The sequence below is a fragment of the Erithacus rubecula genome (genome assembly GCF_903797595.1).
Source record: "Erithacus rubecula genome assembly, chromosome: 2".
In the NCBI taxonomy this organism is placed as follows: Eukaryota; Metazoa; Chordata; class Aves; order Passeriformes; family Muscicapidae; genus Erithacus; species Erithacus rubecula.
Genome location: NC_136685.1, coordinates 81,932,084 through 81,958,720, shown reverse-complemented (window position 1 = coordinate 81,958,720; position 26,637 = coordinate 81,932,084). Strand labels below are relative to the sequence as shown.

General features: G+C 40.1%; 1 protein-coding gene across 3 annotated transcripts in view; it reads left to right on the top strand.

Annotated features, from left to right (window-relative positions):
* Positions 1-14,583: 14,583 nt before the first annotated feature.
* Positions 14,584-26,637, top strand: part of LRFN2 (leucine rich repeat and fibronectin type III domain containing 2) — a 148,065-nt gene continuing 136,011 nt past the window's right edge. Inside the window, exons 1-3 of one of the 3 annotated variants that reach the window (XM_079298002.1) lie at positions 14,584-14,946; positions 15,470-15,677; positions 16,770-16,892. The gene's annotated coding sequence lies outside the window, so the exon portion shown is untranslated. Of the gene's footprint in view, positions 14,947-15,107; positions 15,678-16,769; positions 16,893-26,637 lie in introns of those variants that run through there. The other 2 variants (XM_079298003.1, XM_079298001.1) reach the window with 2 other exon arrangements.

Here is a 26,637-nt window from a genome sequence, read left to right as displayed (position 1 = left end):
AAAACCCACACCTTGCTTCATCTGTCTCTGAGTACTGCAGTGCTTCTGAGATGAGACTTGCTGCTCAAATGACAAAAGCAAAGGACAGTATTAAGGCAAATGTCATGGTTTTTGAGAAGAAACAGGGAAATAATTGTTTTCTGGATATCAGTTCTCATGGTGTACATTGTTTTCCTCAGAGCTTTTGCCTGGAACTTCCTCTAGTTATATGTTAAAACCAAACACGTATCTCTTGGTTAAAAATGCATTATAAATTCATGATTTTTTGATTTCTGCAGAAGTTCCTTACTCGGGTTATTAAATCATATTTTATGCCCTTTTCACTTTAATCTCTGAGCAAACCCAACTCATGCACACCTGATTTGCTGTCACACAAACTGAAGCAGTGATTCAGATCAAATACCTAATCGTACCTAGGGTCCTGCATCTTGAACAGATGGTTTTATTCTTATCCATTCATCTTTGCAATGTATAGATTTATATTTCCTACTGAGAAGCTTTTCATAAAATACAGGCATATTTCCAGAAAACCGAAAAAAAAATAGTTTATCAGTGTGTACACCAGATCCTTGTATATGTCAGTGCTGTGTGTGGGAATCTTTTGACTGGAATGTCTGGAGAGGAGCAAATTGCAGTTAATGTCTTTTCTGTGATGGGGCATCTAAAAGTTTGCAGCCAGTGAGGTAGCACTTCCCGGCTAACTAACTCTCATCTAAGAACAAAAATAGTGGTTCTTCCTCTCAGTTAGTAATTTTTGTGGTATTAATATTTTCTCTTTCTTCATACTCCCAAGGTCTCTATCTGATTCAATTGATCAATTTCCTAAGTTATCTGGGTCAGAATAGGGAAAGGAGAAAAATTAGGATGGAAAGATGAGAGAGTATTACCTGTAAAGCTTCCTTTCCCTGAGACATTTTTTCCTTTATGTTTAAGGTATTTTTTTCCTTATCCTTAAGGTTTTTTGTTTTGTTTTGTTTGCATGTTTATTTCCTCTCTTAATTTTCTACTTTATTAATATATGATCTCTAAAATCTGAGGAAATGTTCATCAGAGGCTCATGAGATCATGGTGTTAATACGACCAGTTTCCCTGCAAAGGATCGACGTATCGTTTTTTAATTTTCCTCTGTTTTTGGAAAGGTGTATGCTGCAAATCCCAGCTTTTTCAAGCTGAAAGGGCAGGAGTACCTCTGTCACTGTTTATCACTTTAAAATAGAAAGTCAGCTTCTGGGGGCAGGAATTTGGCTGCTCTCAGAAGAGGGGTTGGACTTGATCTTAATTCAGTTCAGGACTTTTTCAGCAGTGGTCACAGTCCTCAACAGCTATTTAAAGCTACCCAGCTGCCTCAAGCCAAACACTCACACAACCTAATTTTACAGAGCTTTTGATCTCTCATTCTGGCCAGCCTTGCCATTGCTATAATGAAATGGTCAGGAAGTTGAGCAGATACTTTAAAGGGATCATCATGCTTCCATTGCTTACATGGTACCAGCACATTTCAGGGAGCACATTTCAGGGAAGGATGGTTCCTCCCTTCTCCTGCCTCATGGAAAGCTAAGTGTTGAATTGTCTCTCTCACAAACTGGGGGTTAATCAATTATGAATCTTCCCAGACCTGTGGCACTGCCCAACAAAGGGACCCCACGTTTCCAACCATCAAGGCAAAGAAAACAAAGTGAGAAGATCCTCTGCCAGCACCCCAGAAGACACCCTGGAGTGAGCTACAAAGTGTGTTTGCACCCTTTATGTGGGAGGCTGGCAACATTCTGTTAATTAAGGCTTAATTAGTCGTTTATTACAGCACATATGTTCTTCAAGGGAGGAAAAAAGTGAACTGGGATCTTGCTGTGAATATTTTTCCTTGCTCTGACCTGAAGTAAGGCTGACTGTAACAGCAACCACACTTTTTAATGCTCTCATTTACTTCTACATATAGAACAGACACTTCATCTACCACACAACGCTTGGCAATAGAGAACATATTTTTCTATCAATGTAATAGAGGTGTATTGGGAATGACAACAAAACTTGAATATAAGGTCTAACAAAATATATTCCTTAGATCCTGCTAAGCTCTTGCATACTCAGAAAATTTAATGGAAGCATGATTTAACTGTGAAATTCTTTGCTTCTTAAAAACTGAAGAATAGTAACTTTTCTTTTTAAAGGAAAATAGCTTTCAAACAAAATATAGATCCACCATATAGAGAATTTGCTAATACAATTGCAATTCTCTTTGTAAAATTGACCAGAGCAGTTCAAGAGACAATTGCACATTGGTAAATTCCCTGTAGTGTGTGCCTTTCAATCCTGATGTGCATCCTTTTGCAAACAGCTAGCACAGGGTCACTGGTTTTCTAAGACATCAAGAACAAGCATAAGTAAGACAGAGTCAGTGTCCTGAATCTCTGCAGAGAGGTGAATTAAATCTTTAGAGAATGGATGGTTAGGCTATTCTTTTTACAACCCTGGTAAAAGATGCAGGTCTCTATGATACAGGTAGGAAGACCTGCGAAGAAAATTCAGATTTATTAATCTCCTTATAGCAATCTTTACAGTCAGAAAATGCACATTTGGCCTGGACTCGCTTATTCTTCCCCATCTAACTAAGTGCACAGTTTATTTCACAAAATAAACAGGAGAAACAAGCCAGTCCCCACAGAGTGAATGCCCACAAAGGTATTTCACAGAGCCTTCACTTCCACTGTGGCTTTATTGGGGTCTGCAATTTAGAAACCATATAGTGGACAGCATGAGACTTTTAGTACCACATTTTGCATCTTTTCAGGGCTGACTGAGACATTTATGTAGGTGCTCTCTGGTGGGTTCATGCTCCCTAGACATGTTTCTGCACAGATCTTGAATACTAGCATTGTATCAGTTCTGCCGTGGTATAAGGGCCTAAAATTTAGTGATTTTGATATCTTTTTTTATTTGATTGGATCTAGAAGCTGGAGGTAGAGAGTCTGCCCACTCATACTCAATGCAGAGCTTCTCTATGGGGTATTTATCATCCAGAGAAGCTGCAAATGACTGCAGTGAGAGCTGGAAGTGTTTCTTTTCAGGGGACTGCATCAGGAGCACAGCACACAGGCTGTGTGCAAACTCTGCCAGGTTTCACACATCTGCTGCACTGAAGGGCAGTCACTTCACAGCTGAAAAAAAAGCAACAGCAGTTTCCAAAGGGGGAATGTGAGCTGAACAATGTCACCCTTCCTGCCTTTGATAAAGACTTTGTGTCAGGTTCTTGAGGAAACTCTGACTTGCAGCAGCCTCCTGGATGTGACAGCTAGGCTCTGCAATCTGGACATCCAGCATTCATCTGAATAGATCTTCCCTTTGGGACCATCTTCTCTAATATAAACAATGCATCCAGACTCAGTCTTACATGACTCCAAATTGCCTGCTTTTCTTTAAGATACCTTTGACAACAATTTTAGGAAATAGTGCCATTATTGTAGAAGTTGCATAATGTGCACAGAGCTGATGACAAGTAACATGGGCGAGGACTAGCTAAAGCTTTAAAAGGTTGCATGTGTATTAAACTTTCTTTTTTTTCTATAAAATTGAAGCCCTTTCAAACCTAATCCTGTCATACATGCTCTTTGAAACCTCAGCCAGACTAGAGCATAAAAAAGTGGCCTGATCTGATGCATTCATAGCCTTGCTCTGGTGATGTTACCCCTGATCAGGAACTCAGGCTGTTAGCTGAAGTTAATAGTAGAAAAGTAAAAGTAAAAATAGAAATATCCTGAATCTTAATCATTGATTGTTTATTGATCTTTTTGAAGCATATTCACCCCACTTGCTTGACAATGACTAGCAAAATACTGTTTCTATAAGTTGTATGTGATCTCAATTTCAGTTTGCTTCCCACCATTCACACTCTGAACTTAGTTAAAATATACTTGTACTTCCAGTACTTTCTTAAACAATTTTCACAATTAGGTGGGTTTTTCTTTTCTGCCATCAGAGATAGCAGCTGGTGTGTACAAGCATTCAGCTGGAATGACCCCACAGTTGTCATGTATTTCAGTTGAACTTCAGTTCATTTGAGAACTTGACTTTCCAGGGCTACTTTGAGGCTTGATTTAGGCATTTAGATATAGCACTGAACTAGAATTGGCAATTGCACAGTTGAATGAAATTTAATTTGGTCAATTTAATTTTCACAGTTTTGTTTTTTGACACCTTGTCACTTAATCCCTCTCAAGAAAACAGTAGTGTGGTTAGAAACACATACTGAACTGATAGCTTTCATGTGAAAATTAGTAGAAACAATATTTTAAAAGAGGTCTATTTTCAATATTAAACTGTCTTGCAGAAAAATAAAGCTATTTTCAGGTTCAGGCAGCCTAAGTATGTATGAGAAGAGCTCAAACCTCTGTAGCATTTTTATTCCTGACTGATTTCTCCTTTCTGAGTGAAAGTAAACTACTTCCTGTAGGTCTCTGCATATTAATATCATTCTTGGTTGCCTCATATCTTGGTCTTGTATAATTTTCAAAACCTGATTGGATAGAACTACTGATTTCATGCCAGGATTAAAAACAGGTGGCTGAGTTGAGGTTTAGGTTTAAATTTTAGACTAGGACAATATCTCAGGCTGAAAATCAGAAGGAAAAACATACCAGTTAATTTTAAATAAATAAATTGGGAAAAGGTAGAGATTGAAGCTGTTTCTTTTTCTGGAAAGCACCTTGTGTCTCTGGCTAGGTTAGATTTGTAGTTAACTTTCTCAGCCCTTGTGCTGCACATGAGAAAAGCTGTACTGTGTTGAGAGTAGATAAATGAGGTTCACAGCAAATGGGTTCCTTTTCAGCACCAGGAGTGCTTTCCTGCTGCATGAAAAGAATGTACTCGGCAGTACATGTGCCTATTTGGCTAAATTATTAAAATACACACCTCAAAGAGAAGGAAATTTATCAAACATCAAAGTAAATGGCCAGCTTTATGTGTTCAGTAAGGTCTGATCCAAAATCCACGGAGGGAGGTGAAGTATATTTCTGTGTGATTTGAAGGGCTTTGGTCCGTGAAATGTCAATGGTTTGACAACTCAGATCAAAGCTGTGTGGACATTTGCATGCCTGGCAGTGCAGCTGAGTGCTTAGTGGGCTTTTTAGCCTGGCCTGAGCAGCTTTGGTGTCTGCATGTTTGGGGCACTGTAACATCAGTTCCTTAAATCATCAGCTTTGCTTGGGTGCCCCTTTATCCATGAACAAGAGTGTTTGCTATCACATAATTTCACTTTGGCCTGTCTCAGCAAGACTGCAAATGTAGTATGGACACACAGGGTAAACACCTGCACCAACAAAAGCATTTCCAACTTAAGTAACTGAATAGCCCAAGAATTGAGTGGAAGTCTTAATTAATTATTTAAACTGAGAGTGAGTTCCATATCCCGTGACCAGATTTTGTGCCAAGTCATTGCTGGTCCTTGTGTGAATGAACAGATCTTGTGCCCAGACAGAAATAAGAAATATTATTTGAGAGTGACACAGCTGCTTTTTGATGTCTGCCTATTGTGCAGCCAGTGATGGGAACTGGACCTGGAGCCACCACTGAGCGGGAAGGGAAGGGAAGGGAAGGGAAGGGAAGGGAAGGGAAGGGAAGGGAAGGGAAGGGAAGGGAAGGGAAGGGAAGGGAAGGGAAGGGAAGGGAAGGGAAGGGAAGGGAAGGGAAGGGAAGGGAAGGGAAGGGAAGGGAAGGGAAGGGAAGGGAAGGTCTGTGCCTTGGATTTTTGTGCTGAATGCTGCCTTCTCTTTAATATCTATTTTTGCTGCTCTCTCTGCTCTTTAAGCAATGGTGTGTTTGATCAAAAGGAATGTGCTGCCAAAATTAGAACATATATATATATGTATATAAATGTCCTTTTCTTCTGCCTGCGTACATTAGAGAAAAGCACTTACACAGATCATGTGAGAACAGAAATAATTAGGTGTGTGATTGCACATCAGGCTTCCCTAAATACATTCTCATCAGACATTCAGGAAACATTGCGTTTTTATTACCAAGGGAAAGCTTTGCCTTTATTATTTTTGTAGGGGTAATTGTTCTGGGTTCTATAAAATACAATCTTCTGCCTAAAGAGTGTGTTTGTTTTGAAACCTTTGGCATGAAAGAAATTAACATTTCAGTTTCACAGCTTTTACAATTGTAGTGAGTACCTCTATTAGCTGGTGTGAATCAGAGAGTTTCTGTTATGTTTATTTATTTAGTAGCATCCACCTCAGGTTCACAGCCCTCATGGTTAATACATTAATATGAGATTCTGGGAAAGCCTTCCAAAAAAATTTGCACACTTCAGTGATGCCCCACAAAACGGTTTGTCCAGCCTGGTGATGCTGAAGTCATAAGTCCATATTTTACTTGTTGCACAGAATAATAAGTGAAATGATCACCAAAAATTCTTTCTGCACCTTTTGGCTCTCTCACCAATTCCCTTTTTGAGTTCTCTCTTTTTCTTTTATTTTCTTTTTTTAAAAATTATTTATTTATTTATTATCTGCTCTCTTGTTTTCATTCAACTTTTGTGTTCTTATACACATATAAGTCTCAAAACCCCTTGTGATCTTCCCTTTAATTCTCAGTTTTCTTGTTTCACTGCCTGTTCTCTCTCTACATTTGGGATTCTTTTGGCTCTATAATTTCTTTTTGTTTGTTTGTTTGTTTTTGCTTATTTGTTTTGTTTTGTTTAATGTTAATTCTGCCAACTTCCCTGTCTTTTTCCAGCAAACCTAGGAAATGTGACAGAGCTATATCTATTTCTCTTTCTCCTCTACAAACCAGGAATTGAACTCTTTGGATAGATTGCAAAGAAGTTGGGCAGCATGAAGGGAGTAAACATATTATCTTCATGTTATAATGCCCAGCTATATCTTTTCTCTCAGTATCCTCTATTTTTTAATATTTATAGCTGCCTAATTCTTATGAAAACCATTATTGCCTCTACAGTTTTTCATTCAGATGTGCAGTAATTGTCAATGCCTTCTAAATACCCCATTTTATGCCCAGTTAAAAAGACAATGATTTCCAGGTACCAGAGAAACATGGAAATGTTTCAGGCTTTGGCTCTGGTGGCCTAATGCTCAATCCCATGTATGGAAATCAGGGCAGCTGTCAAAAAGAAAGCATAAAATGCTCATTCTGCTTTGTACATTTATGTGCCTGGTTTCTTAGAGATTTCTGCAGCTATTTCAGAATAATTTCCTTTTAACTTCTAGGGAGTATTTATTTGCTCTGTAGTGAACCAAATTCCAAGCCTTATTGTATGTCTTTCTTATGCCTGTAACCACAAAGGCGTTTTCTGTCTCTCCTCTAATACAACTGTGATAAAGACACAGCAGTGGGTTGATATCCAAGTTCTTCTGAAATTCGTATTTTTCCTTTATTCTGATCTGAAACTGCAGAGCTTGCATGGAATAATGTTAGATAAATCTCTTGAGGTAGATCATGTATTGATAGGACAGGTATCATCTGAGGAGGACCCAATGAGCTGAAAAAACAGCAGTCAAGAAACTAATTTAATTTGACATAGCTATGAATATTTGACATTTCATAAGGAAGTACAGAAATTAAGTCCATCTTACTGATTATGATTCTCTAAGAAGTACAGGTTTTCTTCCATGTGTAATCCCTGTGAACACAGAGGTTGAGGAGGCTGGTGAAGAGAAGTAGCAGCTCATGCAAAGATTGTCCAACCCTTATATTGCAAAAATTGAATTTCCAAACTTTTTGTATTGAGTGTTAAAATACTGACCTGCATCACACATGCCGTGCAATAGATGCTCAAATTTTTAATACATGAGAAAATGTTTCCTATATTGCTTATCCTGTATTAAATTATCCTGTATTGCCTTATTGCTTGTATGCTCTGTTTTCTCCAGTTTCTCTAAGCAGAATAACAGCAGAGGGAAGATACTCTGAGATGTCCTGACATGCAAGGGCTGACTGAAGGTCAGGTCCCACTTCCCATTTTTGGACCTGAGAGCACAGAGAACAGTGAAAACCATGTCAAAATACTCTCTGCTTAGGTTGTTCTTAAAATGCTGTCTTTCTTATACCATGCTTGAGATAACCTGAAGCCTCTGAAATTAATCTGTGTGCCCTGTTGCTCCTCACAGCCAAGTAGCTTTTGCTGTGCCTATTTCTGATCACAGTTTAAATTTATATGCTTTGACTTAGCTCTTGCATTCACTGATACTTTTTAAAGACTGAGACTTTTTAAAGCTGTCATTTTTCTCCTCGATTTCTCTTAACATTATGAAGTAAATAAGGAAGAAGATAAGGAGTAAAAATTAAAAAGATATGGACTAGTTTTCTCCTTCCTTCTTTTTCTCTGATAGACTCAAATAGGAGCAGAGGATGAGAGGAATTCAAATCACTTGTAATTCTGACACTGCTACTCCTTTATTTCCTCTTTCTCTTTTATTTGGGTATGCCCACCTGAGTTGTGAATGGAAGCAGGAACTTCACTCATGCATGTCCAGCAGCTTCCAAGGTCTCAGGCAAGAGCCAGAAGAATTTCTTGAATCTCTCTACATATCCACACTTCATTAGCATCAGTCTCAGGAAGGTGGGATGGGAGAGGGTAGACCTGAGCAATAATTTGGAAGCAGTAAGGAACTCATCTCCCCCCAAGCTGGGGCCCAGCAGAGCAGTCAGAAATCATACACTGCAGTGCCTCTGAGGCTTTCACACCCCTTTCTGTTCCCTGTTCCTTTCTGCATCAAACTTTAATAATACTCAGGTTCCTAGTCAGATCCCAAATCATGCCTTTGTGCCTTTTCTTCTTTTCTAACCAAAATTTTTTTTGAAGTAATATTAGGAATAAAACCCACACTTTTTGCATCATGCTTAAGCTTCATTAATAAAAATACCACCTTGTATTATTTCTTTTGCTCTGTGTACTGCAAGCCCTGTGCTGCAATCTTAGCTAATTTCAGAGGTCTGGGATTGTTCCTTTTAAGTGTCTGATTCCATCCTTGGCAAACTTTGTTATTTTCAGGCAATTGTGACCTCAGAAACTAAGTGCATTGTGGCTGGGAAGATTTCTTCCCACAATTTGCAAGGTAGATTTTTGAGGTTATTGATGGATTAATTCCTTTGACATTTCCATGCTGTAATGTGACAAGTTTTAGAAAATACTTGTGATGGCTTTATGTGATGGTTGTAGTTTTGATGGCTGTAGTTTTGCCTGAAAGATTCTCATCTCCTCCATATACTTTTAATTTAGTTATGAAATGTTACCATTTTGTTCCATGGCTGAGACAAGCAATTTTGAAAGGACTAGAATGATTCCTGAACAGCTTAAGGAGCTGACCTTGTCCTAGATATGCATTCTTGTCCATTGTATGCCAGAGTCTGCTTGCATGATTAGCATAAGATTGGTTTCACATTATCTCTGGTTGACAAATCCTGTCTGAGGGTTACCTGTCCCCAGTCTCTCACGGTTCCTCTCTCCTTAAAGGTTAGAACATACCAAACAACCTTCTCTTCCTCCAAACTGTTTTTAAAGTGACAATTAGAAAGCAAACTGAGACCTGTAGCATGTAACAGGGCATGAAGATGAATGACTCAGCTGGTGCAGACATGAGATTGGCAGGGGAGTCACTGCAGCAGGTCCCAGCCAGGACAGTGGAGAGCCTGACCTCCCTTACATTGCTCCTACTGCCTGTGGAATTGTAAGAGTGATCACAGCCTAACAGCATCCTCTCCAAAGAGGGACCCCCTGCTGCATGGCAAGTGCAGGTATCCTCTTTCAACAACAAAAAGCATTGGCATCTTCTATTATGTGTGGAAAGGGTCAAAATATAGACTGAAGACTCATATTCCCACTCCTCTTGTGCCATGCCTTTATTGCACTGGGCCTCTGCTGCCCCTCTGGCTTTCAGTGGTGACTGGGAGCATTCTGTGCAGAGTGAATCAATGCCAGAGGTTGCAAACTCACCAGGGTGAGGTCCTCGTGGGCAGGTGGCAGAATGCTGCTGCCTCCAGGTATGCTATGGAATCTGATGCTGTACTTTTCATCAAAATAAGAGAATTGGGAAAACACAGCTAAGGCAGGCTCTATTCTGATGAACACTGTGCTAAAACAGATGTACAATAAATAAGAAGCCTGCTTGTTTGCTGAGTGAATAGATTACTCTGGCCTCAAACAGCACTCATTTCCCACCAGCATAACCATCCAGTTGGTTGGGAAAAACTTCTGCTATTCCTAATTTTGAGTTTTCTGAACAGGAGATTCCCAGCTGTAATTCATAATTATCACTTTGAAGTTTTGACAGCATACCAAAGTCTTTTGAGCAAAAAAATCAGGTGTGGTCATTTTTTTAAAAATAGAAGCAGTTAAAAATATAAAGAGAGTAGGGAGTGAATACATCATCACTTGAAATCTTTAAATCAAGATTTAATCATTGACTGCCTTTACAAAATATATATTTTTGCGTCATCCAGTATTATGATGATAGATGCAGAAGACTCAGAGAGGATTTCTGTAACTGAGGTTATGCAGGAGGTCAAATGAGATGGCCATAATGATCCCTTCTGGTCTTAACCTATCAATCAAAGGGCATTAAATTTTACTCACTGATCTGGACATGTGATTATGCAAAATAGAAGTACAAGGATTTTCCTTCATGTAAAGGGAGAACCTGGACAGAATAATAACCCTGGGATAAAAATACTATGCTGACCTTCTTTCAGAGCATCTACAAAGTTACAGTGGATCCTCTTAAGGTTAGCACAAGTCTCCTGGTTATTCCAGATGAGATGAATGCTTAGAATGGAGTAGATTATGAATATATAATTTATTCTATGACCTGAAGTAACTTTTTCTTGATATTTGGAAACCCTTCTGCATTTAGCTGTAAGATGGTCAATGAAAGATTGTTGTGGAGTTGTTGAAATATTTTAATGAAATTGATCCTCATATTTTAGTTGTGATGTTAGTCTATGCTTTTTATAGCAGCATATTGTAAAAGGGACCTTCTGTGATGCTTTTGTCTCATTAATACCCTCAAAACCCTTTTTCCTTTCAATGCACTCTAAAACAGTGCCTGGTCTCTGTTGTATGTCTGGGTCTAGAAATTTGGATTAAGTGTTCCCCATGGTAAGATGTAAGAAACAGAAAGCAAGCATATTCAGTTTGTCTGTTGGCTGAAACTGCTTTTAAAAGCAGAGGATGTGTGGGTGGAGGATGTGAGAAGGAGATTTTGTGCTGGCATATACATGTGTAAACAGATATTCAATGATTTGTAAAGAGCTGAGCTGTACAACACCCAAGAACTATAGAGTCTTTTCCCAAACCTCCAATGTTTGAAAGCTGCTGGATTCAGTTCCTGACAGTTCTTTTCATCACTAGGGCCACAGACCAAAGGTTTTTTAGACTGTCTTTCAATCAGTACAAATGATTGGCAGCCATTAATTAAACAGTCATGTGAACCACTGCTGGCAGTGGTCAGCAGGAATCACCAATGCCTACAAGCACATGCTTAATTATATTGTCAATCAGATGGCCAAAGGCTTCAGTGTTTCTTCTAGATTTTGAAAGGAGAATTGTGTTTGTAGAAGGTGAAGTTGTCCTGGAAGTCTCAAAAACATTTCAATTTTATTTTTGTCTTACTCTGCTATCCTAGGTGAGTTTTCTTAGGTTTTGCTGTTATATCTAGCACTGTTTGTCAAAGGAGAGGGTTTCCATTACATAATTTCTGTGTCAAGATGGGTCTTTCCAGTGATTGACACTGTTCAAGAAAACCTGTATGAATGTGATTTTAAGGATTTTATGAGTTTTTATGAGTTTTTTCACAGAGAAATTATGCATTCTGTTGGGGAACAGGATTTCCTTTATCACTTCAGCTGCTCAGTACGATTCACAGTGCAAAAGTTAGCCATCTGTAATCCTGCTCTATCATGTATTTCCTAGATCTAATTCAAGAGTGGAAAATGGAACCTTGACAGTTGTTCCTAGGAGTGAGTGTTGTGGACCTGTGAGATAATCACAGCCCAGGCAGAATGAGACTTCTCTTGTGGCTCTTTGGGTCTGATGGGGTTTCTGTGGAGGTGGAAATAACAGCAGATGTAGTTGAACACCCTTGGTGGCTGACTGGGAACTAGGGCAGGGCTGGAGGGAGAGGAGGACCGAGGAAAAGAGATTAGTGGAAGTGGTAACCTGCTAGGAGGACCAAGAAAGAAAGCTGTTGATTCACTGAGAAGCTCCTGACTTGGGAGAAAAGCAATATATAAATACCAGGGATTGTTAGTGAAGAGGGGAAGCTGAGGGAAAAATGTCAGGGAATTCTGATTAAATTCTGAAGGGCATCACAGAAAGCTGAAAAACACCCTGGCCTCACACATTGAGGACCTACAATATCACAGACTCATGTAAACCTTTTTGGGGGTGATTTTACTCTTATTTTCCATTGGGGGTTTTCACTGTCAAAACCGTAGCTGGTGGAAGATATTTGTAGTGCATTGACAGAGTACACTTTCACTGCAAGCGATATTCTGCTTTCAAATCAGACTCTGAAACACTAGTCTCAGAGTCTATTATTAATTCTTGATGTCACTAAGACATGTCTTCTCTGTCTGTGATGCACTGACATTTATTTTATGAGGCACTGACATGATTAGAGCTTTGATTTGATTTTCTAGCCAATATGCTTGGCCCAAGATTCCCAGGAGTTATGTTTAAAGTTAGCTCTCTAAGTTCATGTTTCATAATAAAGTTCATGTTTCATAAATGAAGTAATTTCTTGATAGTTCAAGGCCCAGTTTGGCAGCTTTCAGCTTCTCAGGTCTTCCTTTGGCCAGGCCACTTGCTTCAGTGCCCAGGAAGATTATTGACTGTGGCAACTCTTGGCCTTCCTCTCAAGGAGAGCCCTTCGGCTCCACATAGAGCCAAGCAGAGCTGAATAGGCTGAAAACAGGCAACTGCTCTCTGTGCAGTCGTTCCTCACCTGTTTAGGCACAGTCTGGATCCTGGGTGTGCTAGGTCTGCAGCTTGCACCTTGGGGTGCAGAGAGTCACTGGGAGTGCAGCAGGCGCAGGTCGAAAGAGCCAGACTGGTAACTGTGAGGGATCTAAAGTTCACAGCAGAATCTGCCCCTCCAAGAAAACCACCTGTACTCCTCTATGCAGTCATTTTCAAAAACATCTTCAAACTTTCCAGTTCAGTCTGGTCTGACTTTCTAGTGGCCAAATTTGATACCTGCATATCATTTGGGTGGCCTGGTTCTTCTACCTGCTCTGGATAGTCTCTTGAAGTACGTGTGATGCTTCCACTGGAGGAAGGAGCAAATGGGGAGAATAACTAGGCTAGATGAGGCTATAAAAATATACTTCTTGCCCTTCAGACTGAAATACTACTACTCTTTCTGAACTCTTGGCCTTTTTCACACTGGGATGTTTACAAAGCATCAGAAGTTTTTACTCTTTAGATCTCTAGTGCCTTTAAAGAAGTGCACTTTACACCAAATACAAAGGACCTCAGAATCAGACCTTACATATTTAATCTGAATGTGCAGAAGCAGACTGTTCCACTGCTCATGCCTCAGTGCATTAACTAATCTTTAAAGAACAGGGATTAAGGGGAAGCTTTGCCCATGAACAGGTTAGCCCTGGCTGTCTGGCACAGGCTGCACAAACTCATTCAGATTCCTCAGGGGTGTGTAGTGCTGATCACTGTCCAGAGACAGGACACTGGATTTAATGGACCATAGGTGTGACCTAGGGCCACAATTTTCAGGTAAATTTCCACTGCAAAATGATACTATTTTCTTGGAATGTTTTTGTGAGTGTTTTTGGTTGTTTGATTTTTTTTTCTTATTCCTTCCATGTGCATTATTAGTCATTCTTTCTGTTGATGTATTGATACTGGTGTGTAGTAAGTTGAACAAGATGGATTTTTTTTCCTCCTCTTTTATAGTCAGTGCCCATCTTTTCCCTGGCTCTGTCTAGGAGCCTCTTCAACCAAGAGAGGCAGAAGAAAATGAGTGTCTCTGTGTCAGGAGGGCTGGAGAGAGGAATCCACCAGTAAATTGGAAAGGCTGATCAATCTTCATGAATTCTTTTACCTCAGTTAAAGTTTTATTTAGACATTGCAGTACTGTTCAGTACAAAGGGAGAACTGCCATTACTTTTTTGCCATCAGCATTAGAAATAATACTATTTAACATGGGCAACCCCTGAACATGTTCTTCTCTTTGTCATTTAAGTTTCTAAAACACAGCAAGGGAAAATTCTTTCCAGTGTTAAATAGAATGTGTCTGACAGTGCTATTAGAATCATAGGATGGTTTTCTGTCAGAAAAGACTTTCAAGATCATCAAACCCAACTGTTAACACTCTACTGCCAAATCCACCACTAAACTGTGTCCCTAAGCAGCACATATGGTTTTTATCTATATTTTCCTACATTGATACAGATATATATGACTTCTACTATAACGTTTCAAGCATTGGCACCACCTGAGAGCTCTTTGCAACTGCAGCTTATGCATTTTGCAGTAAAATTTCTCTCCTGTCTTCCCTCCTCTTCCTCCGCCCCCAGAGGACTGACAGGCTTTCTACTGACAAATGTTGAGTGTAGCTCGTGAGGATTTAGCATGTCAGGCTGTGTCTACACAGCTTAGGTTTCTATTATTATGCAATGGCTTAGAGGGCAGTGCTTTGCCACATAATTACAGAGCCAATCTCTGTTAGGACCAGGAGTTTGGATGCTTCTTTCGATACCAACTGTTTGCCTCCTGCCCACTTAGGACTCCTCCCTGATACTCTTACTTGTTTATTAGCTTCTTTCTGTGCCCTTGTTTCATCTGGTTTCTGGTTTTCTTTCCTTTCCCATGCCATACATCTGTTTATTTCAGAGGTGAGGGGTCTGACTGAGTCGTGCCTGCACGGATTCCTATGCAGTACAAAGCACTTGCTGTTTGTTGCATCGTCAGAAGAGGTAAGAAGAGATTCCTGAAGCTGCCTGCTAGTTCTCTCGGGTTTTTCACTCTTTATCTTTTTTTTTTTTCATTTTTTCCTTTTTTTTTTTTTTTTTTTTTTTTCCTTTCGTGGTGCGTGCACACTGCTTGTCTTACAAGCCGTGCAGGCTCTGCCATCTAGAGCACTTTGTGAGATCACTCCACTTTGCTGTTTTTCCTCCTTCCATCTCTGCGTGGCTGTGTGTGTCTGTGTCTCCCTGCCTCTCTCCCCCCGCAGTCCAGCTCAGCCCCCCACCCCAGCACACTGAACCTGGGCTTGCTTCTATGAACTTGAAGACTTGCAGTACTGAAATGCATGTCTTACCTCGGGATGCACTAGGATCAGAATGCTCAAAAAGCCTGCAGGCTGCTTAGTCCTCCAAGACTGGGTTTTTTTAATCATACAGGAAAAGAACAAGTTATTCACTTTTTAAAATTATCTTTTTTTTTCTTTTTTTCTGCTTTCCTTTTTTTTTTTTTTGTGCTTGGATATTACTGAACAAGGAGTCTCAGGGATTGACACACTCGGACTTCACTGAATCAGGCTGCATCTGACAAACAATCTTGTCTGCATTTTGGTGTGCTAGAGATCACCTGGGATTTTTCTGATTCTATTTTCTTTTGAAAAAAAGGATGCATGGAATAGAAAGAAGGTCTAAATGCCTTTCTGAAACTATTTTACCAAACCTGGGATAAATGTTACTTCTCAAAGGTAAGTGCAAGGTTTTTTTCCTATGTATATATCTACTGTGTAGTTATAATAAAAACTGTATATAGATATGTACCCAAAACATTTTATAGACAGCTGCCTCTGATGGCAAAAAATATCTCAGTCGTACATCTTAAAGCATTGGAGAAATATATAACTTTAACTCCTATTTTCATGTTAGCTTAGATAGGATTTTTCATGTAGAGTAATGGATCTCAGTTTGTTTCTGCCTCTCACAGTATGAAAAGGCACCTCAAAACCAGTTTTTTTAAGAGTCGATAGGAATTTTTATGATAATCCTGAAACAGGGATGGAAAGATGCTTAAAAGAAAGGATAATAATTTGGTTTCTAATAAAGGAAGAATTGAAGAATAGAGTACAGCTGTGAAAGCAATTTCAGGTTTCTGAGGAATTAGTAAGTCCTACAAAGCTTAGGAAGAACTTTGCTGGACAGATCAACTCTGCTATGTATAAAACCAGAGGGTAAAAGTGTGAAAACCTTGGCAAATGTCATTTGAAGAAACAGAAGGCATAGGAGCAGCTAGAGAAGGGAAGGGAGTGAGGGATGTGGAGGGGCAGTGGGCACCCAGTTCAGTGCCTGCTGTCACAGACAGAAGCTGCTGTTCTTGGTAGGGCGATGCCACTGGTGATGGGTGCCCAGAACTGGCCAGGTGGGCATGTGGGGGATGGGGTGCACAAACAGGTATCTGCTATGTCATGTCTGTCTGACGTCAGCAGACATATATGCTCTCAGCAAGACTAAATGTACTGAGAATTGGGGTGGGGGAAGCATCTAAGTGGCAGCACAGTACAAGATACAGCAAAATGGAAACGGAGTCTCTGACTTGCATGGGCATATGCACATGTTTGGGACACAAAGCAAGTGCATGACTGAATAAAAGAAAGGAACTAATGGGGTAAAAGAAATTGGCAGTGAAGCAAACAAGTCCCAGCACGGTAGATTAGTAACTGGCAATGTGAAATGGTCAGTAGAAGTAGTGTATATAAAGAAGGGTTCTTGAACTGAGTAACTTCTACCTACACAGAAGAGATTAATAATATTGATTTAAAGCAAGAATATTTTTCTCTTTTCAGACTGCCTGATCTAGTATTTTGGGGCAGTGCCATGAAGATATTAAGAGGAATAAGGTTTATCTATTCCATCTTTGGGATTACTATGACAGAAAAACTCTTTTGATGAGAAGAGGGAGGGAAACAGTAAGTGTCACTTCAGTCTATAAAGTCACTGTTAATTAAATTGACATCTCTTAACTTTATAATACAATGTTCAGCATGGGTAAGTCCAGCATCACAATTGTCAAGGGGATTTTCTGTTCCTCCAGAAAGAGGAAACATTCCCATGCAGGGGATCAATTTCTGATTGGACCTGGCTGTGTACAGAGACTGTACTAAGGCAAATTTAGGCTTGTGATGAGTAAGAAGAAAGACAAAGAATCACTTCCACTCTTGCCGTGTTTCAGGCTGGTTGCAGTCCCCTTGTTTACAGCCTGCTGTGTGTCAGTGGTGAGTTTGCATTGCCCACAGATCACCACTTGAGCACAACAGAGTGCTTCTCGTGGTGCTTCTCGTGCGCGCTCTGCTCGGAGCCGCTGCAGCGCGAACAAGGGCTCCAGACCTTCCCTGGAATGGCTGCGAGTTCTCAGGGAAGGAGGGGATGCAAGAAATAAGCAATGCCAGGAGACACTTAGCAAAAATTCATGCTGAACAAAGCTTTTTTAACCCATGAAACCAAAGATTTGTATCAGCTCTTGGATCAGAGGCAGTGTCTGATCTGCTCTTCCCAGCACAGCACTGGTTTCTTTAGGGTGACTCTGGACCAGGTGTCCCCACTGTCTGGCTGTGTAGGGCAATGGCACGCAGACAAGCTGGCTGCCCTTGGTGCACCCTAAGGGGTGGGAAATGTGAGCCAGCCTCAGTGCCCCTGCTTGCTGCTGTCCTCTCTGCCTCATGCTACACTTCCTAGCTTTGGTGCTTCTTGTTTAAATTTACAATTGGGATATTACTGAACATCTTTCCTAACGGGAAGTACAAATTGCATGTGTAGCCTTGCCCTCTAGCCTCTGCTCTGCCTGCTGCTCAGGTGGACCCAAGCTGGCAGCTCCCAGCAATACCAGTCAGAGTGCTTCTGCTCCCTTCTTTGCAGGGGAATCTGACCACTGACTCAAGTTTGCAATGTAATGATTAGAGACCCACCTGATCCACCCCCTCCCCCCACTTATTTTTTTCTTGTACTTGTGGGCAAAAGGGAAAATGGGAGGCTGATTCAAAATTATCAAGGTTTAACTGGCAGTAGGTGGGAATATTCTTCAAGTGACTTAACTCCCTGCTGAGGTGTTGTGGACTGAAAGCCCTTGAGGCTGCATTTGCTACCCACCCTCACAGAGGGGAGGGAGGGAATGATGACAGTGCCTGTTCACTCCCAAATCCCATTTTGCATTGCTAATGCATTTCTGCCTTGACCTACAAAGATCACCTGTGGGAGAAGAGGGGTAATTTGTTCCAACTGTGTGCACAGTCTCTTTTTTTCTGGCCTGAGCACTCAGCCTTACTTTCTTCATGTTTGTCCAAGTGTGCTGTCATGGGGTTGTTTTTGTGGAGAGCCTAATTATCTCCTAGGTGCTGAACTGAAAAGCAGTAACACTCTTTCTGAAGGAAGATATCTGTGGCTCCTTCAAACCAGTCCAGATGGCTCTGGAATTTACTGCCCAACACCCCTGGTTGTATTCCCTTTATCCCTTTTGGTTTTACCATGTAGATTTTGACTCTAGCCTCTAAAGATCTCACCAAGGGGCTGGGATTTGTTCTGTCAATGTCCAGAGGCCACATGTGCTTGCAAGGGACTGAACAGCTCCCAGTCATCAACTGAAACTTGTGACAAAAGACAAGGTTTCATCTGAGTGCACTGGAATAACAACAAACCCACAAATGACAAATCAGTGTGATGCAGTGCTGCAGGGAAGGGCCAGCAGTTTGTTACCCTCTGCCCAGCCCAGCTCCACCTGGGAGGCACAGAGTGAGGAAAGCCTGTAAATGACACTGTTTATTCTAGGAACTCATACTGCCTCCTGCATGGGTCAATGATGAATCTTGGCATGAAATTAGCATATGTAAATATGTCATTAGAAGGCACACAGTGATGTGACATGAAAAGCTGGGAAAAGATTGTGTTATTTAGAGGTATTTCTGCATCTGTTGGATCAGCAATTGTCACCCTACTTCAGAATATTTATATGACATTGTTGCTGATTTTTCTCTCTTCCTGTCATTTGCTTTGTCTTACCCATGATATGGGTCTGTGATGATATCCTCATCATTATGGAAAAACATTGGTGGTAAATCCAGGATACCAACTTCAGCATATAAAATGAGCAGCAGCAGTAAAAGTCAGAAAAACATCTTTTCAGTTAACCAAAAAAAAAAATAAAAATAAAAAAAAAAGCTCATCTAAAAATATGGGAGAAAGGAAAATATGTACTGTCAGGTTCTGCCCCCATGCAGAATCACTATTGACCTATACAGAAGGCAGAGCTGAGTGGGAGTTTTCCAGTATTAATGTTTTTGGGTTTTTGCAGGAAAAAAATATTTTTGACAGACAGAAGCATGATTGGGAAATGGTCAATCTTACAAATTTCTTGACTAAAAAACTGTAGGGACAAAATTTCTAGAATATCTTATCTTACATTCTTTCTGGAAGATAATTTTTATTATTTCCTTTCAGTTCATGCATTTTGTATGAAAACTGAAAATAATTCACATGAAACTTGATCATAAAATCCCATTTTGCTAAAGGACAAGCAAATCTGTGAGTTAAGCTGGAATTAAACATTTTTGGCTCATTAGAAGGCTTGCAGCATACCTTCAATTTGGGACAAGGAAACTGTAGAAATTGTCATTTTGACTCAAGGGACCAGAAAACTTTTGCCTGCCAAGCCTTACCTGGAAACCAATTTATTTCACCCAAAGAGATTATTCTAGGGGTATCTTGGCAACAAGTGCTGTGAAGTATCAAGGCCTCTGAGAGGTTGCTCTTGAAATAATTTCTCCAGCTATGGAAAACTTATGCACTGAGAGAATACGGTAGCTGAAAAACAGCAGGTGGAGGATAACTGCAGCAATAATACAAGCAGCATTATAATATAATGGAGCATTTAGGAGGCTTCTGCTAATCACAACTCAGGAAGAAACAGGTCTCTAATCCTCTGGCAGATCTGCTGCCACTGTGGGTTATGGAAAGAGGTGAGATAAGGAGAGGGTCCTGGAATAGCAATAAATCCAGGGTCCTGGACAATGGTTGGTCAGAAGGTGGGAGGTAGGGCTGGTGCATCCCAGTGCATAGCAAGGCAGGTTCTGAGCAGAACAGAAGCTGGATTAAGGATAAAATCAACAGAAAGTACACGATGTCTTGAAAGCATCATGTCTATTTTAATAGTGCTAATGTTGCAGTGAAAATGCTGGGAAACACGTGTGTGGCACTGGTGCAGAAAATCACTGGTGTGACTCTTCCTGAAGCCAGAAGAGGTAGGGCATAGATCTTTATGTGCAGGACTCAGACAAATTGCTGCAGTTGTCCAGTTGGGACTGTAGAGTTTGAGCTGACTTGGCTGGGAGAAGCAAAGACTATGAAAAACCTACATGTAATCAAGTCACGTGGATTGTGGTGACCAGGCATGATTGAGTTTGGAGGAGATACATGCATTGGTGGAGAAGTAAGGAATTTTTTCTCTTCTGCCTTTAGAGGAACAATTTGCTTTAAGAGGCTGAGGAGTAAGGGGGCTCAAAATGGCACCAGTTACCAAGAGCCCTTAGCCATTCTTTTGTCATGTCTAAGCTTCTCAGAAAAGCTTCAGTGTACATGTCTGTCAGAATGAGTAATCCTCCTTTTGTTAGAGTCTAAAGATAAAAACTAAGAACATGAAAGGAAAAGAGGATGTCTTAAACATGCCACATCCTCTGCTGCAGTGGCAGGATGGATAGGCTGTGATATCAGCAAGACACTAGCACCTGTATGGGTGCTAGGAAGGAAGAACTGGCTGTAGCAGGATTTATATTAGATCCCTCAGTTAACAGACTTTAAAAAATCTATCTGCCCTTTCAGTACAGACTGAAAACAATGAGCAGTCAAATGGCAAAAGGAAAAGTCAAGAGAAAAAAGTGCCTGTCATGGCTTGTTCAGCATTCCCTGTCTGGTTTAAAAGTAGCCAACAACAAATGTCTGTCTCCTTAGAGATAAATATCAAACCTTCCCAATCATTTCAGCTGACATTTGGTCTCATTCCCTTTGTGAATATTCCTGTGAATTGGTAAACACGTGATATTTAGAAAGCTCTGCATGGTTTGGGTGTGAAACAAGAACACTAAACTAAGAAAGAAAAAGGCCAAACTGTATTGATGGAAAATAAATTATCTGGACTGAGGCCATTTTGTTGGTTTCCTAAATTGAGGAGTAGTTGGCATTTTGTATGAATTATCTTCAGTGTAAGTGAATGTTATCACTGCTGCTGGCAGGTATTTACTGTATATTAGTTTTTAAATAAGGGTACAACATTGATTACTTGCTCTCCAAACTATTGACTGCACCTTCTCCCTGTTGTCAGGTCAGATAACTTATCTCCTCTGGAAATGTTCAGTAGAAAAATGGGAAAATGTGTTTGTTCCCAGAAACTCTCATGGAGAAGAGGATCAAGGGGTTTTGGTGGTTTTTTTTGGTTTGGATTTGCTGTGGGATTTTTTTTGTGGTGTTTTTGTTTTGTTGTTCACATGACCACATAGCCCACTGAGCCATGAATGCTTCAGCTGTCACCCACTTTGAAGGACAATGTGACCTTTCCTTATTAGCCCAGCTACATCTTCTGTTCAGGCTCCACGGATGCATTTTGACAGTGAAACCTTCTTGAGATGAGGGGAAAGGCTCTTCATGGACTCACCAGCCATACTGTGTGCCCAGGAGTCCCACAGAGGATGAGCTTTCCCCTGTCCATGATTCCCATCACCCTGCTCTGACTGGGCTTCTGGCTGGTGGGAGAAGTTTCAGGGGCATCAATAAATAATGTTTTCTGCCGGATCCAGGGATGGGTGGCAGCAGCTCCATGTGAACTGGAGAGAATTGGTCACGGGCAGAGAGTCAGGGCAGCCTGATGGATATCCATGAGAGCAAATTCCCTGAGAGCAAAGGGACTAACTTTGGGAGAAAAGCTGCAGAAATTTGGGTAGGATGAGGGGGAAGACAGAAGGTAAAATCAGCTGTGGTAAAGCTAAGAAGATGTTTCTGTCTCTTCAGTTGTTTGAATGACCCATTTTCCACTGAGCCAGAGTACCAGGCTAGGCTAAAGACAGACTTATGATGAGGGTTTTGGTCACACTGTGCATAGCTGATACCTCTCTCAGCCACTTGAGGTAGTTTTATTTTTCCCATCTAACCTTCAGCCTTTTGATGAATATGAGAAAATGTACTCAAGCCCTTTGTTCATTTGTTTCTGTTGTCTCACTCTTTAACCTCCCTGCATCAGTGTGTTGAATTAAGCAGCTTTTTTAATTTTTCCTACACAAAGAGTTTCTTACCATCAGCTAATACTTATAGCCACTCAATTCCTAGTTGAACCTAGCAACAAGCTTTCAAGTTAGTGTGAGAGACCCTCTAAAATATACCAGCTCCCTCTTTTTATGATATCTTTTCCAGAGAGACTGCAACTGATGGGCTGAGATTTTTCCCTTTTGTGCTGGATGTCTAATGGCTGTATTTCATGATCATCTTAGTGTTTTTATTTATCTCTTTTCAAACTTTTACATTTGTCTAATGCTATGGGCAGAAAAACAAAGGTCTGTGATTACCTTGTGGGTCTGTGTCTCACAAAACCTCACTACATTTTGGATTGTGCCAAGAAAGGTAAGAAATCCATCCTCCTGTAGGAAGGCTGAGATAGGATATGGTGAATTTCTGTGCACTGGTGACTTCTATCCTATGTCAGTGTCCTACTGCAGAATGGAAAAATCAAAGTTATGCCACATTCTATCTCAACCATGGGATTTGCATTTAAAAATAAATAATGCCCTCGGGCCAAGTAACAGCTGCTGCAGTTCTTTCCAGCACAGCTCATTGATCTTGTCCTCTCGTTTGACATATCCTGCTACTCCCATGGTGCTGGAGTTAGCATTAAATCAGAGAGATCATGTAGTGACCTAACTGAAACTGAGACCTAATTGGGGTAGACTTTGCATGCAGATCCTTACACCCCCATCTCACCACACAGTGGAGAAAGACCTGAGCACAGTCTTTGTTAGGCTGTGCTCTCTTTCTATTTCTTACAGAGGGTTTTTTTTTGCTTATTTTATATTAGTCTAATCATCTTCACTTTAAGGAATTGTTTTAATTTTTTTTTCTTTTTTTTTTATAGCAGGTGTTGTTTTGTCATGAAATGGTGATGAGCTTTATACATATGTTAAAATTACAGTATTCCACAAAAGTCCTGTTATAGAAATCAAGTATCTTTTAGGAAATCCTAAATAAAAACTTAGTACATGATGTAATTTTCTCACAATCATTCCTCACATTTCTCACAATCATTCCTCTCTTTTCTTTATATTGACAAGTACACGAAGAGCAAAAAAAGAACTCTGCAGCCAGCTGTTCTTCCTAAATATGTCTTGTCTTGCTAGCTCTGGTAAAAGGCAAATTGCACGTTGAGACTTGATTTCTGCAGCAAATCAGGTTTGTTTCCAGAAGGATCCTTCTTCAGTCACAGTATTTCAAGATGGGAAGCTGGGGTATGTTCCTGCCCAAAGCTGGTTATACCGTGTTTGCAGATACTTCAGCCATAGAGTGAGAAAAACATTTAAGAGCAAAAGAACACAGTTTTGGACCTTTTCTTCCATTCTTTCCATACCTGATTAAATTTTCAGAGCCTTTCCAACATTTAAACAAAGCATTATCTGAGAACTGTTTGGAAAGAATATGGGATTTTAGATTATCCTTCTCAGAATAATTTCCACTTTGTTTCAAAACAATCTCTCCTGCAGCTATACATATTTTGTAACATATTTTGTGCTTCTTCTATTGTTGCATCCTTTTCTTGAAAAAAAATTGTTTTTATTTCTGTAATCTTACCAGGAACAAGAAAAAAACCCAAAACATTTACCTTGCCAACACACAGTTCTTTTTGTTGGATCATGTCATAGAATAACAGATATTGCTGAATGCTTATAGGGCACCAAGTAGGAAAATCATATTTACTTCAAAATAAAAAGGATATTTGAGCTTAGTGGTAGGCCTTTCTAAATTGATACTCAGGAGGAAGTTGATTCCTTATAATTCTGCTGATAAATGCTAAGCTTTGGGTGAGATTAACTGATATTGGTCACTGGGATTTCCATTAATTTTTCTGAGATTGTTTGACTAGTGTGATATTCAAATGTCCATGGTTTCAGGTGTTTTAGTAGTTCAGAGAAGCAGCAGTACCTTGGGATGAGATATAAACTAAAGTAATAATTAATAATAACAAACATTTTTTTGAAACTGATACTTCTAACCACCATTAAAAATTAATAAAAATAAAATGTAGACTGTGTCACAGTAAGTGCATTTTAAAATTGATATCCACTAAATCCTGGCATTGCACAGAAGAAAGTAATGGCAGTACCAGCCCCTTTGACTTACATGTGTATTAAAATATTTTCATTTATTTGCAGGAAAAAAACTGAGGAAGGAAGCATAACATTTCAAATAAGGCTTTGGTCTTAAAGACAGAGTAGGCCTGCAAGAAACATCTGTGCAGGACTTAGTAAGGTTTGCAAAAGCCCAGAGTTGAGTGCAAAGGAAAAAAGGAAAACAACTTTCAATTTTCTTAATTTTGGAAAGATTTTCCCCTTTTGTACATTATGTCACTTCTAAAATGGAAATGGTAATTTGAAATTAAATGCTTGGTAATTATGTTTCTATTTCTGATTTACTAAATGTTTTTGGAAAGGTGAAATGAGTCCAACTAAAACAAAGGATCTTGTTCCTGTTTGACTAAAAAAAGTCCAAGTCAGCTCAAAAATGTGTTGTTGATTCTTTTTGATCCCTTTTAAATCCATTTTTTAAATAGTTAAACATGCATACATATGTGTACATATGTTAGATGCATTCTTGGTCATAGGTATAAACTTTGCTTTTCACTTCTGCCTTTGTGATGAGAGGTAATGGTAGCATATCAGAGACCTAGCAGTACTGATGTTTATGGAGTGTTTTTAGACTAGTGAAGACAAAGGATCCAGTCAGGGGAGTAGCTGTGCCAACAAAAGGAGACACACAGCCTAATGGGAGCTGGTGAAGAATTTCCAGTCAGCCTGGGATGTGGACAAGCTGGAGAAGTGGGCCCACAGGAGTCTCATGGAGTTTAACAAGACCAAGTGCAAGTTGTTGCACCTGGATGGAGCAACCCTGGTATGAGCACAGGCTGGGGAATGAACAGATCAAGAGCAGCCCTGTGAGAAGGACTTGGGGGTGCTGCTGGGTGGGAGGCTGGACAAGACCCAGCCATGGGCACTCCCAGCCCAGAAAGCCAAACATGTCCTGGGCTGCATCCAGAGCAGTGTGAGCAGCAGGGCAGGGAGGGGATTCTGCCCCTCTGCTCTGCCTGGTGAGACCCACCTGGAACCCTGCACCCAGCTCTGGGGGCCCAGCACAGGAAGGAGGAAGACATGTTAGAGAGAGGCCAGAGGAGGCCACCAAGACAATTAGAGGGATGAAGCACCTCTCCTGTGATGAAAAGCTGAGAGAACTGGGATTGTACAGTCTGAAAAAGAAACAGTTTCAGGAAGACATGGCTGTGGTCCTCCAGTACCTGAAGGGAATCTGCAAGAAAGATGGAGAGGGACTTTGCACAAGGCTAGAAAGTGACAGGAGAAGGGGAAATAGCTTTAAACTGAGAGAGGGCTGGTTTGGCTTAGATATTAGGAAAAAAAAATCTTCCATGTGACCATGGTGAAGCACTGGAACAAGCTGTCCAGAGAAGTAGTGGATGCCCCATCCCTGGAATTGTTCAAGACCAGTTTGGATGGGGCTTTGAACAACCTGGTCTAGTGGAACTCCCTCTGTCCGTGGCAGGGGGCTTGGAGCTAACTGATCTCTAGGTCCCTTCCAACCTAAACCATTCTATGATTCTATGAACTTTTAGCATTAGGGAATAGATTTTGTCTAAATTAGCTTCCTGAGTCTGTTGTGGGAGGGGGGATGTGTATTATTCAATAATATCTTCATATGTTCTGTCTTTTAAAATATTTTTGGCTGGAATGTTTATGAGCTTTGTTTCTAAATGAAATTGAACTTTATATCATGTTTAAAGCTTTAATGTGGCATTTTGTGCTATTTTTACAGAAAATAACTTCTTATATTTTCTGGAAAGCAGATATTCTTCAAATTTTAATGAGACAGTTCTAATCTAAATAAGTCAAAATTTTCTCACAATTTTTGATAAAATTATGCTTTCGTAACATAATTCTTCTAAACAATAATTCTAAACAATTTCTAAACAATAATTCTTAACATTAACTGATAGCCATACAGCAATAACACCTCTTTGTAGACTTTTTTTCTCTTTTTCTTTCTCATTTTTTTGGTTTTTTGTCCTGGTAGATCTGTTCATTCTGCATGGTTATGCACAACGGGAATAGATAGTTCAAAGGCCTCTCCAAATAAAAGAGGTTGTAAAAATGCTGAATTTACTTTAAAGTTCACAGGACAGGTATGAAGGAAAATGGCAAGGAACATGTGATATTTGAGTGGGAGGCTTGTACCAAGGCAAAGCAGACCATCACAATTCCAAATTAACCTCTAAAATATTATCTGTGCAAAAGCAACGGGGACTGACAGGATAAACAAGTGATCATCAATGAATTAAGGAGTTCCCTGTCAATGCTCTGTGATAGCTGAAAAGTAAAAGAAGCACCTGAGAAATTCAAGAAAGTT